The sequence below is a fragment of the Macrotis lagotis genome, chromosome 3 (assembly GCF_037893015.1).
Source record: "Macrotis lagotis isolate mMagLag1 chromosome 3, bilby.v1.9.chrom.fasta, whole genome shotgun sequence".
Lineage (NCBI taxonomy): Eukaryota > Metazoa > Chordata > Mammalia > Peramelemorphia > Peramelidae > Macrotis > Macrotis lagotis.
In genome coordinates this window covers 32,299,525-32,314,793 of record NC_133660.1, presented here as the reverse complement: position 1 = coordinate 32,314,793, position 15,269 = coordinate 32,299,525, and the positions used below count along the sequence as shown (strand labels likewise).

Sequence of the window (15,269 nt, the reverse complement as noted above, 5' to 3'; positions counted from 1 at the left end):
AGATGTGGGGCAATCAGAATTAAGTGACTTACCCAAGATCACACAGCCCATAAGAGTTAAGTGTCTGAGGTTGGATTTGAACTCCCTTTCTCCTGAATCCAAGGCCTGTGCTCCAAAGAGTCAAACTAAAATACAAATTCCATTGTCTTTCTCAATCTCACTCCAGTATGATTGTCCCTGCCTTTTCTTTTCTCACTTTACTTTCAAATACACCATGTTCCAACCAAATTGGACTTAATAGCATTTCCTAAACTCAACATTCTATCTCCTACCTCCATAAAATTTGCACACCTTATGCTTCCTGCCTTTAATGCAGTAATAGATAAATTCCTGTTTGCCTCCACCTCAAAGGATCTTTACCATTCTTGAAGGTTCAGCTCAGACATTAAATCTTTTTCTGATCCCTCCCATCATTAATTTTTTTTCTCTCTTCAAATTGTCTTGTGTTTTTCCATCTACCTACCTACCTACATATCTGTTTTTCTGTCTGTCTGTCCATCTACCACCTATCTATCTATCTATCTATCTATCTATCTATCTATCTATCTATCTATCATCTATCTATCTATCTATCTATCTATTGCACATTCCTCCCTTTCCAATAAGGGACTTAATTGAAAGCAGAGATAGTTTTATTTTTGTCTTACTAGTATCTAGCATAGTAACTCACACTTTTTTTCTTATTTTCTACTTCTGTATGGATACAAGAGACTTTTTACCATTGAAATTCCCTTCAGCAATATGAATCCCAAACCTGTCTGGATGATATGATACAGTAATCAAGACTTGTCTAAAGTAGTAAGGTGACTTTCCCCCAGGAACCTAGTCAGGATGGGTCAGAAGTAGTCTCTAAAGGCTAATCTTAGACTATGCATCCTTTTAGCTTCATTGATGGGGTGGGGTGGGGGGAGTCTTTCATTCCTGCAGAATTATAAGGACTTGTGTGTGAATTAGATTTAAGTGAGACGGAGTTCCCAAAGTCATCAGCCTTATTCTGGTCGGTAAATTACTTATATTTCAAAAGTGCTAAGATCACTGAATCAGCATCTCAGACTTAAGGAGACTCAAGAGGAATATCTTTTAAAATATCTCTGTAGGTAGCATGGCATAGTAGATAGAGGACCACGACTGGCGTTGCCAAGCTCTAAATTCAAATCTAGCCTCAGAGACTTACAAACTGTATCATTTTAAGAACGTACATCCCAGTTATAAGTCATCACATCCTCTATACCTCAAACTGTCCAAATTGACACTAGGATTAAGTATTTGATATTTTAGTTTTCAACTTGGAAGCTTCAACTATACAGTCTTTTGTGAAACCTGCCTTGTTAAAAGACTTCTTGACATGGGTGGGTACTGAAAATGGGCAGAAAATCAATATCTCTTTAATGACAATTAAAGGTCACTATTGATATTATTTCCAGTCAAAAATTAGCATATCAAAAATGATTGGGTTTAAATAGCTCTGAGATACCCTGAAGCTCACGTTCTCTTGGAAAAAAAAATCTCTCCTTCCAGTCATCTCTCTTAGGTAATATTTCCTAATTTCAATTAACTTTGTTATTCCAGTCTCTCCCCATATGGGCATCTTATAGATGAAAAATTTACATGAGGATTAAATTATACAATGTATAAAATTAATAATGGTTTATGTTGTAAATGTTTTAGAGAAATACTGTTACTATTTGAATATATGAATATTTGTTGGTGGGGAAAGAGATGTGAAATAATTACAGATCTAGAACTGGTAAAAAAAAGTCAGAAGCTATTTAGACTAACCCAATCATTTTACAGAAGAGGAAACTAAGTCTCAGTGGAGAGGGCAACATGGATTTGATAAACTGTAAGTTACCAAAGGGCCCACAATGAGTTTTGTTATCTAAAGTAAAAATTTGTTACTAGAATCTTCCCTATGAAGGAGGATATGTGAAATGGAGATGATTCATCGAGGATTTATTAAACTACTAGATAGAAGACTGGATATAATTGATATTAAAAAATAAAAATTAAAACATCCTGGTCTCTTAAGGAACCTCAGTCTTAAGGTAAATCAGTTACACAAGTAAATATAAGTAAATCAGATACATACTGCTGAGAAACATAGAAAGACTAAGGACTGTTAATGGATTTTAATAATTTATTGAATGCCCAAGGACTGATAAATTTCCCAAACACCATACCTCCTTAACATCTTTTCTTTGTGAGTTCCATATTTGTGTTTGTATATTTGTGATATAGATATATAAATATATAATGTAAGTATATATATATATATATATATATATGTATATATATATATGTGCAAGTGTGTGTGTGTGTATGTGTGTGTGTGTGTGTGTGTGTGTGTGTGTGTGTAAAATCACCTAACCAAGATCTTATTTGGGAAAGAATGCAGCTCTTTCAAAAACTCCAAGTTTCTGGTTTCCATAGACACTTACTAGCTGTGTGAACCTGGGCAAATTACTTAATCTTGTTTGCCTTAGTTCCTCTAAGGCAATGTAAATGACCTAGAGAAAGAAATAAAATTAATTTCTGTAAAATCTTTGCCACAAAAATCCCAAATGTATCACAGAAACAGACACCATTGAAATGATTGAACAAGAGTTGGAAGGGATTTCATAGGGTAGTGAGTCTGATTCATAGGAACATGTTCTCAAAAATATTCTCAACAATATATTGTACAAATGTCACTGACACTTTACATGATGTCTAGTGGTGGTGGTGACAAAGGGTAATGAATGGCACTCACTACCTACAATGGCAGACAATTCTTTTTGGGGGTAGCTCTAATCGATAGAATATTTTTCTTTCCATGAAACCTAAAGCTTCCTCTTTGCAATTTCTACTTAGGGTCATGGTGTCTCTCCTGAGTACCAGTTCCATGGCACCATCTAAGGAGTTATTGGACATTTTGAAGTGACTAGCCCAGAATCGTCTCTATCTCTTCAAAACCAAAATAGGAACCATTATCTGTCCCAATCCTATTTTGAACTTACCTATTTCTGTCAGAGTGGGAGAAGAAAAGAGGGAAAAAAATAAGTATTTATTAAGTTCCTGCTATGAGTCAGTTACTGTGCTATACCTACCTATAGCCCAATACTCTCTCTTCCAAATATCCAGTGTTTTTGATGATGCTGCATCCCCACATCTCTCCCATGCATCCCTTTCCAAAAGAGGTCAGGCTTTCATCAGCTCTCCCCTGAATGATTCCAATAGCCCCTTCAATGGTCTCCCTGTTCTTTCCCTTCTTCAATCCATCCTTTCTACAAGTAAAAATAGCTCTGATCAGGTCATCATTTTATTTCTTAATTTCCAGGAACTCTAGGCTAAAATATGATGACCCTTGTTTCAAAAACTAGTCTCAGACCTTAAATTCTAGGTTTTTTCCTTCTCTGCTTACTCTCTTGAAGAAATACAGTCCAGTCAACATTCTTGCTGTATTTTTTGATCCATCTCTATTTTTCCTGGCTTTGTACAGGCTTTGTATACTATCCCTCAAGACTAGAATACATCTCCTCCTTCTCTCCTTTACTTAGAACACATCATTTTTCTTCTTCAAAGTTCATCATCAGTCACAACCCAGCCCCCCTTCACTGAGTCTTTTCTTTATTCCCCAAGTCCTAGTGCCTCTCGCCCCCCAAAAAAAGTCTTTTGTTTCTTTTTTTTTACAGTTTATCTAAAGTTTATAGTTTGAGTTATTTTCTTACCAAATGTAACATGTGCATACAATTCATTCCTATCCATAAAATATAATCTCCTTGAGGGCAAGGACTTAGCCCCAGAACTATGTCTTGTCCTTAGTAAATGCTTCAGAAATATTTGTGGATTGGTTGATTGACAAAACCCCTATTTGAGACCAGACTGAGTCATTTACTATCCACGCATCTTTCCTATAATGCAATTCCCATATCCTTAAAACTTTGGTAATAATAGTTGTCCTTTTTATTTTTTGCTGTGTATATCAAATAAAATAGCACACAAGAGACAGCATTGGTATTGTTTTTAAAATTTACAATTTATGAAAATCTCATTTCATCTTTACAATAGCCTTAGGAGGTAAGTGTGATTATTATCCTATTTTCACAGATGGGGAAATTGAGGGATGCAGAGATTAATTGACTTGTCCAGATTCATAGAGCAAATGAATGTCCAAGGAAACCATATTTTCCTTTCTTCGGGGTCAGCTCTCAATCAACTGTACTGCCAATGTTGGAAGCATTTTTTTTCAAGGCAGTGGGGTTAAGTGGCTTGCCCAAGGCCACACAGCTAGGTAATTATTAAGTGTCTGAAGACGGATTTGAACTCAGGTACCCCTGACTCCAGGGTCGGTGCTCTATCCACTGCCACCTAGCTGCCCCAAAGCATTTTTTTAAATGTAAATTCCTTTGTAAATGTAAGTTGTTGCTATGATACTACAAGTCTGAAGTGCTCAGATTTGTTTCTCTGGGACTCAGCTTCCTCATCTGTAAAAATACACTGCTGGCACTTACCTTGCAAGGTTGAGATATAAGGATGAGAGGAGATAATTCATGGACAGGGGAAATACCTTCAAAGCATTAGAAACATATGAGGTAGAGAGAGCCAAGATAGGGAGATTAAAGATCTGGTCTCAGGGCAGAATGTTCAGTCTCTCTCACTCACTCTGGCTCTGTGACCCTATGCAAATCACTTGCTCTGTCTGGGTCCCTGGCAACTTTTTCAGACCCTCAGTTGCAGAGAAGGGGCCAGCCTGCATTGGAAGAATTTCTTCCTCAGAAAGTCCTTTATTGCAGTGAGACTTTGAAATCAAGACCCTATCCTTTTCTCCAAAACGATGAGCTATAGTTCCCTAAGGCTCCTGAGCACAGAATTCCCCGGAGAAGAAAAAACATAGTCCCTTGAAAAACATAGTCCCAGTGTTGCACTCATGGAATGACCATGGAACAATCATTCAATCTGGATACAATAGCATTTTCTGAGTTTCCTCTCTTCATCAGTTGATTAGGGATAATTGATATGGACAACTGTGGTCATGAAAACTGAGAATCATTAAACAGGAATGAAAGTGCTTCCAACTCTTTTCTTCTTATTTCCTACCTTCTCATTCTCTCCCTCCCTTCCCCCTTTGTCTTCTCTTCTTTGAACTACATCTTTCATTCTTTCTTCCTTTCTCTATCTCTCAACTATTAAGAGAATTTGCTTCATATGACTCTACATATTCATTATGGCTTTTGTTTTCTTGCTTTCTGAAGTGAGTGGGGAGGGGAACAGAGAGAATTTAGAACTGAAAATAAAATAAAATTGTAATTTTTAAAATTGTTTCTCAAACCTTGGAAAAACCATATTTATGGGTTATATGTAAATGTGACTGTGTGTATGTATGTGTATGTGTGTGTATGTGATGAGAGACAGAGAGAGAGAGAGAGAGAGAGAGAGAGAGAGAGAGAAATTGTATTCTTTGTACAATAAGTTTCTTGATTTGGCGCCCTGAATCAAAATTCTGTCACTGGGGGCAGATAGGTGGCTCAGTGGATAGAGCACCAGCCTTGGATACGGGCGGGCCTGAGTCTGGCCTCAGACACTTCATAATTACCTAGTTGTGTGACCTTGGGCAAGTCACTTAACCCCACTGCCTTGAAAAAATCAAAAAATAAAAATAAATTAAAATTCTATCTCTGGCAGTCTCTACCTACATAGATACAAGTCAACTGAGACTCAGTTCCCTCATCTGCGAATTGAAAACATTAACATTTGTTCATCATTCTTGGAATAAAAACACTTTAAAGCTTAAAAGCACCTTTCAAGTGGGAATTAATTTCTTTACCTAAGTTGCTTCTTCATTGAAGAGACAAATTTGACACAAAGCAGAAAACAGACCAAAGCCATCAAGGATTTTTTTCCTCTCCATTGCATAGGAGTCTTTTATTTATTTGTTTGTTTGTTTGTTTGCTTATTTATTTATTTATTTATTTATTTATTTATTTTTAATGTCAAAAATTGCCCCCTAATCTTGCTTCCCTCTCCCCACCCCCACAAAAGGCTGTCTGTTAGTCTCTACATCATTTCCATGGTTTATATGGGTGTAAGTTGAATGTGATGAGAGAGGAAGAATATCCTTAAAGGAAAAAAATAAAGTATAAGAGATAGCAAGATTACATAATAAGATAATGGGGTTTTTTTTAATTAAAGGTAATAGTTTTTGGTCTTTGTTCAAACTACACAATTGTTTCTCTGGATACAGATGGTGTTCTCCATCGCAGATACCCCAAAATTGTCCCTGATTGTTGCACTGATAGAATGAGCAAGTCCATTAAGGTTGATCATCACCCCCACATTGCTGTTAGGGTGTACAGTGTTTTTCTGGTTCTGCTCATCTCGCTCAGCATCAGTTCATGCAAATCCCTCCAGGCTTCCTTAAATTCCTATCCCTCCTGGTTTCTAATAGAACAATAGTGTTCCATCACATACATATACCACAATTTGTTAAGCCATTCCCCAACTGAAGGACATTTACTTAATTTCCAGTTCTTTGCCACCACAAGCAGAGCTGCCATGAATATTTTTGTACAAGTGGTATTTTTACTCTTTTTTCATAAGGATCAAAGCATGTGCTCTCCAGAAAGGTTGGATGAGTTCACAGCTCCACCAACAATGTATATTCCAACATTGATTATTGTCCTTTCTGGTCATATTGGCCAGTATGAGAAGTGTGAGGTGGTATCTCAAGAGATGCTTTAATTAGCATTTCTCTAATAAGTAATGATTTAGAGCAATTTTTCATATGACTATGGATCACTTTGATTTCCTCATCTGTAAATTGCCTTTGCATATCATTTGACCATTTGTCAATGGCTTGTTTTTATAAGGCTTATTATATATCCTGCAACTTTGCTAAAGTTGCTAATTGTTTCTAGTAGTTTTTAGATGAATTTTTGGGCTCTTCTAGGTATACCATCATGTCATTTGCAAAGAGTGAGAGTTTTGTCTCTCCCTTCCCAATTCTAATTCTCCCAATTTCTTTTCCTTCTCTTATTGCTGATACAATAATACAATAATCTAATACAATACTGAATAGTAGTGGTGATAGTAGGCATCCTTTTTTCACCCGATCTTAATGGGAATGCCTCAAGCCTATCCCTGTTGCATATAATGCTTGTTGATGGTTTCAGATAGATACTGCTTATTATTCTAAGGAACAATCCATTTATTCCTACACTCTCTAGTGTTTGTAGTAGGAATAGGTGCTGCATTTTGTCAAAAGCTTTTTCAGAATCTATTGATATAATCATATGATTTCTGATAGGTTTGTTATTGATATAATTAATTATATAAATAGTTTTCCTAATATTGAGCCAATCCTGCATTCCTGGGATAAATTCTACTTGGTCATAATGTATTATCCTAGTGATAACTTGTAATCGTTTTGCTAAGAGTTTTGCATCAATAGGGAGATAGGTCTATAATTTTCTTTCTCTGTTTTGACTCTTCCTGGTTTAGGTATCAGCATCATATTGGTGTCATAGAAAGAGATGGGCAGAGCTCTGTCTTTGCCTGTTTTTCCAAAGAGTTCATATAGAATTAGAACCAAATGTTCTTGAATGCTTGATAGAATTTTGATGTGGGGGCAGCTAGGTGGCACAGTGGATAGAGCACGTACCTGAGTTCAAATCCAACCTCTGAAACTTAACAATTACCTAGCTGTGTGGCCTTGGGCAAGTCACTGAACCCCATTGCCTTGCAAAAAAAAAACTTAAAAAAAAAAAAGAATGTTGGGTGTGAATCCATTTGGCCCTGGAGACTTTTCCTTAGGGATTTCACTAATGGCTTGTTGAATTTCCTTTTCTAAGATAGGGTTATTTAGATATTTAATTTCCTCTTCATTTTAAATAGGCAACTTATATTTTTGTATATTCCTTAGGAGTCTTGACCATGAAGCTCTTCCTTCTAACTTTTTTTGTGGCTCTTTTGATGACTCTGTCTGTAAGTACTTGGGGAAATGAAGAAGGGGGTTGGTGTTCATAATGATTCATTCTGCTTTCTAACTATGATCCTTTAGCATCTGTAGACTTGGCTTTCTATTAGTTTTCCCATGTCTCTGAGTACATTTTGATTTATTTTTTTTCTATCTGTATTAATCTTTGAAGAATATTGAAAAATTCCTTGGGGTAATAGTCTCTTAATTTTCTATTCAGAATTTTTACTGTCACTAAAGAAAATGAAGATAATGAATTTTTAATCTAGCTATCTGGGACAAAATCCTGTTCTTTACTCAGTGTAGGGGTATCTCATTCCATAACCCAGATACTTACTTCAAATAACTGTTTAGGTTTGGGGTATTTTGTTTTGTTTTTCAAATACATGTCATATAATGGAGTCTGTTATTGTTTTTCTTTTCAGAAGGGAGCTGACATTCTATCTGAAGAGGTAAGACATTCTCCAATAAATGAAAAGTAATCTGTGGGGGGTGGCTAGGCGGCGTAGTGGATAAAGCACCGGCCCTGGAGTCAGGAATACCTGGGTTCAAATCCGGTCTCAGACACTTAATAATTACCTAGCTGTGTGGCCTTGGGCAAGCCACTTAACCCCATTTGCCTTGCAAAAAAAACCCTAAAAAAAAAAGTAATCTGTATCCTAAAAATATTTTTTTTATTTGAACAGGAAAACTTGCAAGTTCCTTTCTTTGAGGTAAAATTATAATTTATTGTGTTGAACATGTAATTTTTAGATTTACCATATTGTAAAATCTTAGTGTATTTCCTTTTCTTTCTCTTTAACCTTTTCCCCACACCAAATATCTCATCACTCATCATCCCTGAGCTAACAATGATTTAAATGAATCAGAAACAGATATGGCTTCTAATCACTACATGTGCGACTACTAGAACTACCTGGAGTTTACAAACAGAACACACAGTCTTTGGATATATTTCTCTTCTGGATAATTGGATTGGGGTAAAATTGCTACATTGCAATGACCATGTTGAATAAGGTAAAATGTTTACTGCCAGAAATTATGTCCATATTCAGTCTCTTGTTCCTGCTTTTCTACATTTTACATGATTTTGCTTAATAATGGCTCTTTAGGATCTCACTAACTCATTCCAAGCACAAAAGACATCAGAGAAATTCTGTGGACTATTGGATGTTTTATGCTTATTTATGGAGTCCTAAATAAAGCCCAGAACTTTGCACAATAAAAGATCTTAATAAATATTTGACTCAAATGACTCGTTTGGTTTGGATTTGGAGAGAGAGAGGAGCTCTCCAATTCCATTTACTCAGTCTAGTTACTCTATTTTGGACTAACTTCTGGCCCCCAAACTGATTTCTGGTCACATTGTTGTGACTAAACAGAATGGGGCTTCCACATGGACTTGATGACACCCATGTCACTAAGCAACAATAGATTTTTGCTTGTTTCTCTGAAATGCTCAGTTCTCCAATTCATTCATTATTGACCATATCTGAGGAATTTGAATTGAAAACATTTCTTGAGGCACTCACAGCTTTTAGATTGTTGCAAATACCAGTGACAACTCTTTGAATAATGAAGAATCCTGGCCACCAAATTGGATGATTTCAAACTGAAAATTAACTCTTTTCATTTATTCTTACTGCCATGTGGATGGGTTTGTGGGTCCATGTCCTTTAAGCCTGAGGATAAATGTGTCTAAAGAAAGATTTCAGTTTATAAGCAAAGAGCATTTCCTTCTTAGTCGTCATCAATTTCCCAATCATTGAACTTTGAATCTGCCACTTATTACCTCTGTTCACTGACCAGGTCCCTTCCCTTTTCCTATTCTAAGATTCAGTGATGTTGAACCAGATTTGTAAGGTTCCAACTCACTCAATCTAGGAACCTCTGTCCTTCAGAGACCACAGTATCTCCTTCACAGTGTCAGAGATCCAGAGGTGGAAGGACTCTTGCAGGTTCTCTCATCTAACCCATTCATTGAGGAAACTTTGGCTCATTGAGATTAAATCAGTCACCCAAGTTCAAATAGATCTTAGGGGCAAGATTTGAAGCCAGGTCTTTTAATTCTAGAAGTTTGTAATTCTTTCTGGGGCATCATGCATAAGAATAGAGAAGCAATCATCTTCTCCCTATGGAATCAAGGAAAGTATTTGGATTTTCTTTTTCATTGTTCTCCCAATGCAGTCAGAGAAAATACATGGTTTCCTTTTTTGCTTTTTTTCATCTGTGAGAATATATTTTTCATTTTTAAATGAAGAATTCTGAAAAAATAACTACTATTTGGAAATGAGGTTTCTCCAATTTATTAAATAAATCACACTTGATGAATTGGTGAATGCTATAAGTTTAACTGATTGAGAGATTTCATAAAATTATATTAATGCATACAAATATGTGTATTATATATTTATATCTGTATATCAGCTTAGGCTGAAATGATACAAATGAGTCTAGTAATCCAAATAACCTGTCATGGGTGAGCAGTTGTCCTAATAATACATCTGTGTCATTGTTGTTATTTGGTCATTTCTAGTTCTTCATGACCCTATTTGGAGTTTTCTTAGCAAAAATCATTGGAGTGGTTTGTCATCTCCTTTTCCAGATGATTTTACAGGTTAGGAAACTGAGGCAAACGAGTGGAGTGACTTTCCCAGAGTCACACAACTAGTAAGTGAAGTCAGATGTGAAAGTGAGTCTTTCTAACTCCAGTCCCAGTATTCTATCCATTCTATCCACCTGACCACCCCCTTTCATTTGTATATACCTATTATTTTAATTCCATCATGGATACTAAGAATTTTACAATACTAAAAATGAACCAGAGAGTCCCACCTTTATGTCTACTGTTTTCTTTCTTTTAGAGCAGTCAGCAAAAAGAACATAATTATGAAAATGGATATATATATTACTGATATACTCCAAATGTTCAAAATGCACAAGGAAGACCTCAATGAACAAAGGTAAACATAAACTGTACTTTCTGAAAGGATGATGGGTAGTGTGGCAAGCATATTGGATTTTACAGTTAAAATTCCTATTTGAACTTCATAGGTGCCCCTTAATAGCTGAAGGACTTGGACCAGTCAAAATCTGAACATCTTTTTTTCTTGCAGAAGATTTTTCTGTGTCCAATCTCCATTGAGTTACTAAAGGAATATTCCTAAAACTTATGTATGACTATGTTGCTTGTTCAGTTCCCTCCTAGTGGTTCCCTTTATAAATCCTCTGTTTGGTTTTGAAAGAAACTCCTTCCTAACTTTCTAATTTTCTTATACTTTGCCTCTGTTTTGGTCCAGTCATATTGGTCTCCCTGCCATTTCTCATCCATGGCATCATCTATCCTATTTTTTTATCCCTAACTCTTAGAATAAACTCTGAATGTTGATTGATTCAACTTTCTTCTTGTCCCCTGGGACTTTCAGGCATTAGATCCTGGCTAGAGTAGGAGTAGAGTAGAATAGGGCGGTCAACCATCTCCATGATCTATCTCCATACTGATATCATTTTTTTTTTCAAAAATCCAGCTGACGGTGATTTGAACTTCCACAGGGAAAAAATGATTCATTTTTCAATCATGAGAAAAGGACATACCTCAGTTTCTCATGCTCAGACATAGGAGAGAAAAGTAGAATGGCTCACTGTTCAACGTTTCCTAATCCGAGACTCCCTAAATGACCATTTTAGGGGAAAGAGCCCTGACGAGGGAACCCATGGCCTGGATTCTTGAATCCACTGAACTCCTCCCTGGGCAATGCATTGATCAAATTCCCCATCTGCTTTTGGCAAAAGGAAGCTGGAGGCTCTTGGCTATTGAGAAGTCCATAGGTTTTTCCTACTCCTTATAGTAAGAGAAAACAATCACCTCCTCTCCAAGAAAATGGCAATCATTGAGTGCTCACATCCCGAGTTGCAACTTTCCATCGCTTCTCTTAGGAGGAGTGCAGGGCCAACCAGATTTAACCACTGGAGTACAAGAAAGAGCCAGTTGCACTGGCACACTAAAAAAATTATTTCCTTCCTCTCAATAGGATATTCTGTAATATCCTTTGACTTCTGTGGTCCTATGATCTCAGTGAGGTAGGCTTTCCCCTCAAATGTGCAGATTGCAGCCCAAGTCCTGTGCAGATCTTGATTGTGCTCTCCTGTTTAGAAGGCATACTGACATGTTACAGGCTTTCCCTTACACCCTTTTTCATTTTCTGGGTACCAGTACAATACCTCCTCTGCTCATTCTCATCACTCATCTTTACTACCTGCCTGTATCACCTTTTTTTTATTTTTCTGACCATCCCATCCATTTCCTTCAGGATTTCTCAGTGGATGAATAACTCTCAATAACCTATTGGGAAACAACAGGAAAAACAGAAGAGTGTAAGAAAAGTGAATTGTAAGGGTGGAGAGATGTTTGATTTATTCATGAATTGTTTTCATAAAATTGGCCAACACCAGCTTCCAAAATCTGCTGGGAAGTTCACCCTCAATGGTTGGATAAGAAAGGATTGTTCTAGTGCCCATAAACTTTACTAAGGAGTAATAGACAAATTTCTATCAAATCAATGGGAAATAGACAATGCAAAAATCATATTTTGAGGTACTCTGAAGCCCTCTTAATATATGCTCAGCTACGGTTCTATGGACTATTCCACTAACTTATCCTGGACTAGATTGTGAGGATGGTTTGGGGACCAGGTAGAATCATTAGGTGAGAATCTGTCTAATGCACAGAAATTGTTTCTGACTAATAGCATTGATAATGGGAACAGATTATCTCAAAAATAATTTGAAGGAGCAAAACCTAAGGCAATTTTTTTGTTTCCTTTTAGGCTTGCCTGGAAGACTGATGAAACCTGTTTGTGATGAATCTGCAAATCAACAAATCTATGAATCTCTCCTCCTGCCTACTGAGTATTAGATAGTAGATCCAAACTTGTTAGATTAATATGAATCAACCCTCCATGGAACTAATGCTCTCCTTTACATTCTCCATGCAATAAATAAATTCAGCTCACAGCATAAAGAATTTCTGTTGTCCTTATTTCGATTCTTCAATTCTGATCCATCATGTAGACAAAAATAACATAAAGAGAAGATGTGATGCTTCTTAATCTAAGAAGTAGAGATGCCCCTTTAGAACTGAACTTTTGAGGTGAAATGACATTATTCGTAAAAATCTGTATTAATTCAGACACACATTTGTAACATGGTACAGTAAGAAAAGAGCCATCTTGGAGTTGGGGACACCTGGGTTCCAGTTGTAGCTTTGTGACCATGGAAAAGGCAATTAACCTGTTGGTGGTCCAAAAAACTATCGAGAATTGTGACAGAATATGATGATATTCATAAGCAAACTCAGAGAAGAAATCACAGGTCTACCATGAATAGAATGTAAACTCTTGAAGGGAGGAACAGTTTGACTTTTATTGTTCACTTTTTTCTCTTTCTTTATATCCTCAGAGGTGAATATAGTACCATGTACATAATAAAAGCTAACTCACTGACTATTCCCACAGTCTAAAACTCCCCTATTATAGTTGTTTAGTAAATGAAGACTGATTCATTAAGTTGAACTGGAGCACTACCCATTCAAGATGCTGTTAAAAAAAAAAGCATATTCCATTTCTTGTGAATTTCCATTTTAGCAAATCTATCAATAATTTTTAAGTGGTGATAATATTATCAGTTCCTTCCTGGAATAGGATCTGAATTAGAAATCTGAAGAATGTGTCTTAACTGGTCAGATATAGTCCAGTTTCAAGGAGCACCCAGCAGTCCTCTTTCAAGTGGTCCTCTGAGCAGATGAACCATCATGGCCAAGGAAAGAGTTGGTATTTCCATACAATGTGGCATTTTACTAAAAAAGCAAAAAGTCTCAATATTACCTCTGAACAAATGCCTTGAAATTTATATATACACCAGCTTCCTCAAACAAATACTTGCTACACTGTTTGAGACAGTATGACAATTGGAAGAAAAATGTTCTTTATAATTCTTGATTCTTACTGTGTCCAAATAACCCAACCACTGACCATGTTCTTGTAGCAAGTTCTAGGAGTGACAGATAGTGAAGGAAACAGACCATACATAGTAATACCATAACTTATGAATAGCAGCTTTCTGACCTTAATTGGTCCATATATGTGTCAAATTCAATTTGTTTGTCTTCATAAAATGTTTTTCTTTTGTACTACGTTATTTCCCCCAGGAGTACTTGAATCCACATCTCTAACTCCATTCTGCTTCCAAAATCCTGTTATCTCTACCTCTAATTCATTACAACTTATACATGTTTCAACCCTCTACTCCACTTTCTTCTTATATAAATTGAAAATAATAATAATTATAACAGCTCTTTCCCAGGTTTATCATGAGGCTAAAATGATATAGTGTTGGTAAAGCAGTTTGTAAACCTTAAAGTACAAGCCAATGCTAACTCTTCTCATTATTATTATTACCTTGGTCTCTCCTGCTGTTCCTCACATATGCATGTTCCTTTTGTCTCCTTTGAGGTTTCATAGCAAAATGCAGTTTTTCCTAGTCTCTCTCTCTGTTTCCTCTTTTATGTTTACTATACCTTGATGATATCATGAGCTTTCACGGGTTCATTTGTCTTCTTTCTGTGGAACAAAGTCTACACTGGTCTACACTGCCAGCCCTCATATCCCTCTGTCAATCTGGATCATGTCAATCTGGATCATCATGATATTTTTTCCATCTCTATTTGCATATCCCATCATTGTTTAAGTATGAAACAGAATGATTCTTTTATCTTCAACCTCTTCTTTTACAAAGTGTCTTGTTTCTCTTGAAGGCATTGCCATCCTCCTAGTCATAAATGGAGAAACTGGCTCCCTAATTCTCAAAAACCTCTATTTGATCTGTCTGTTCCCATGAGCCTATCTCCCTTTTATAGTTAAAGTTTCAGTAAAGAGAACCAGAGACCACAGAGAGAAAGAGAAAGAGACAGAGAGAGACAGAAAGCACCATATTAATAATATCAATATGATTCTGGTAGAATATTTCAACAATTGATTCAAAAAATTATTTCTTACAATCAAAATGGATTTATACCTGGGATGCAAATACAATGAGATCAAAGCTACCCATGAATTAACAAGTCTGCTGCCCAGGATATGGGCATATCTTTTCTTAAAGGTTGTAAAAGTACCTCTAAGAAGCTGGGGGTAAATATCTTTTTCTAATGCCATTGATTTGAGTCTTCATTTTTGGTATGCTCTCCTAAATATCAACCCTTATATCATAGATAGCCTTATTTGTTAGTGCCTCCTTTAACCAATTTAACCAATTAACAACAAAG

General features: G+C 36.2%; 1 protein-coding gene and 1 long non-coding RNA gene across 15 annotated transcripts in view; one reads left to right on the top strand and one right to left on the bottom strand.

Annotated features, from left to right (window-relative positions):
* Nucleotides 1–12,974, top strand: part of LOC141517424 (uncharacterized) — a 36,409-nt gene extending 23,435 nt beyond the window's left edge. For 13 of the 14 annotated variants that reach the window (XR_012476855.1, XR_012476861.1, XR_012476859.1 and 10 more), the window contains 5 exons: nt 7,898–7,959; nt 8,377–8,403; nt 8,638–8,664; nt 10,816–10,914; nt 12,778–12,974. This is a non-coding gene — a long non-coding RNA (uncharacterized LOC141517424). Of the gene's footprint in view, nt 1–1,423; nt 1,532–7,897; nt 7,960–8,376; nt 8,404–8,637; nt 8,665–10,815; nt 10,915–12,777 lie in introns of those variants that run through there. The other variant, XR_012476848.1, reaches the window with a different exon arrangement.
* Nucleotides 1–14,425, bottom strand: part of STATH (statherin) — a 99,203-nt gene extending 84,778 nt beyond the window's left edge. Inside the window, exon 1 of the mRNA XM_074228391.1 lies at nt 14,407–14,425. The gene's annotated coding sequence lies outside the window, so the exon portion shown is untranslated. The remainder of the gene's footprint in view (nt 1–14,406) is intronic.
* Between the last annotated feature and the right edge of the window lie 844 nt (nt 14,426–15,269).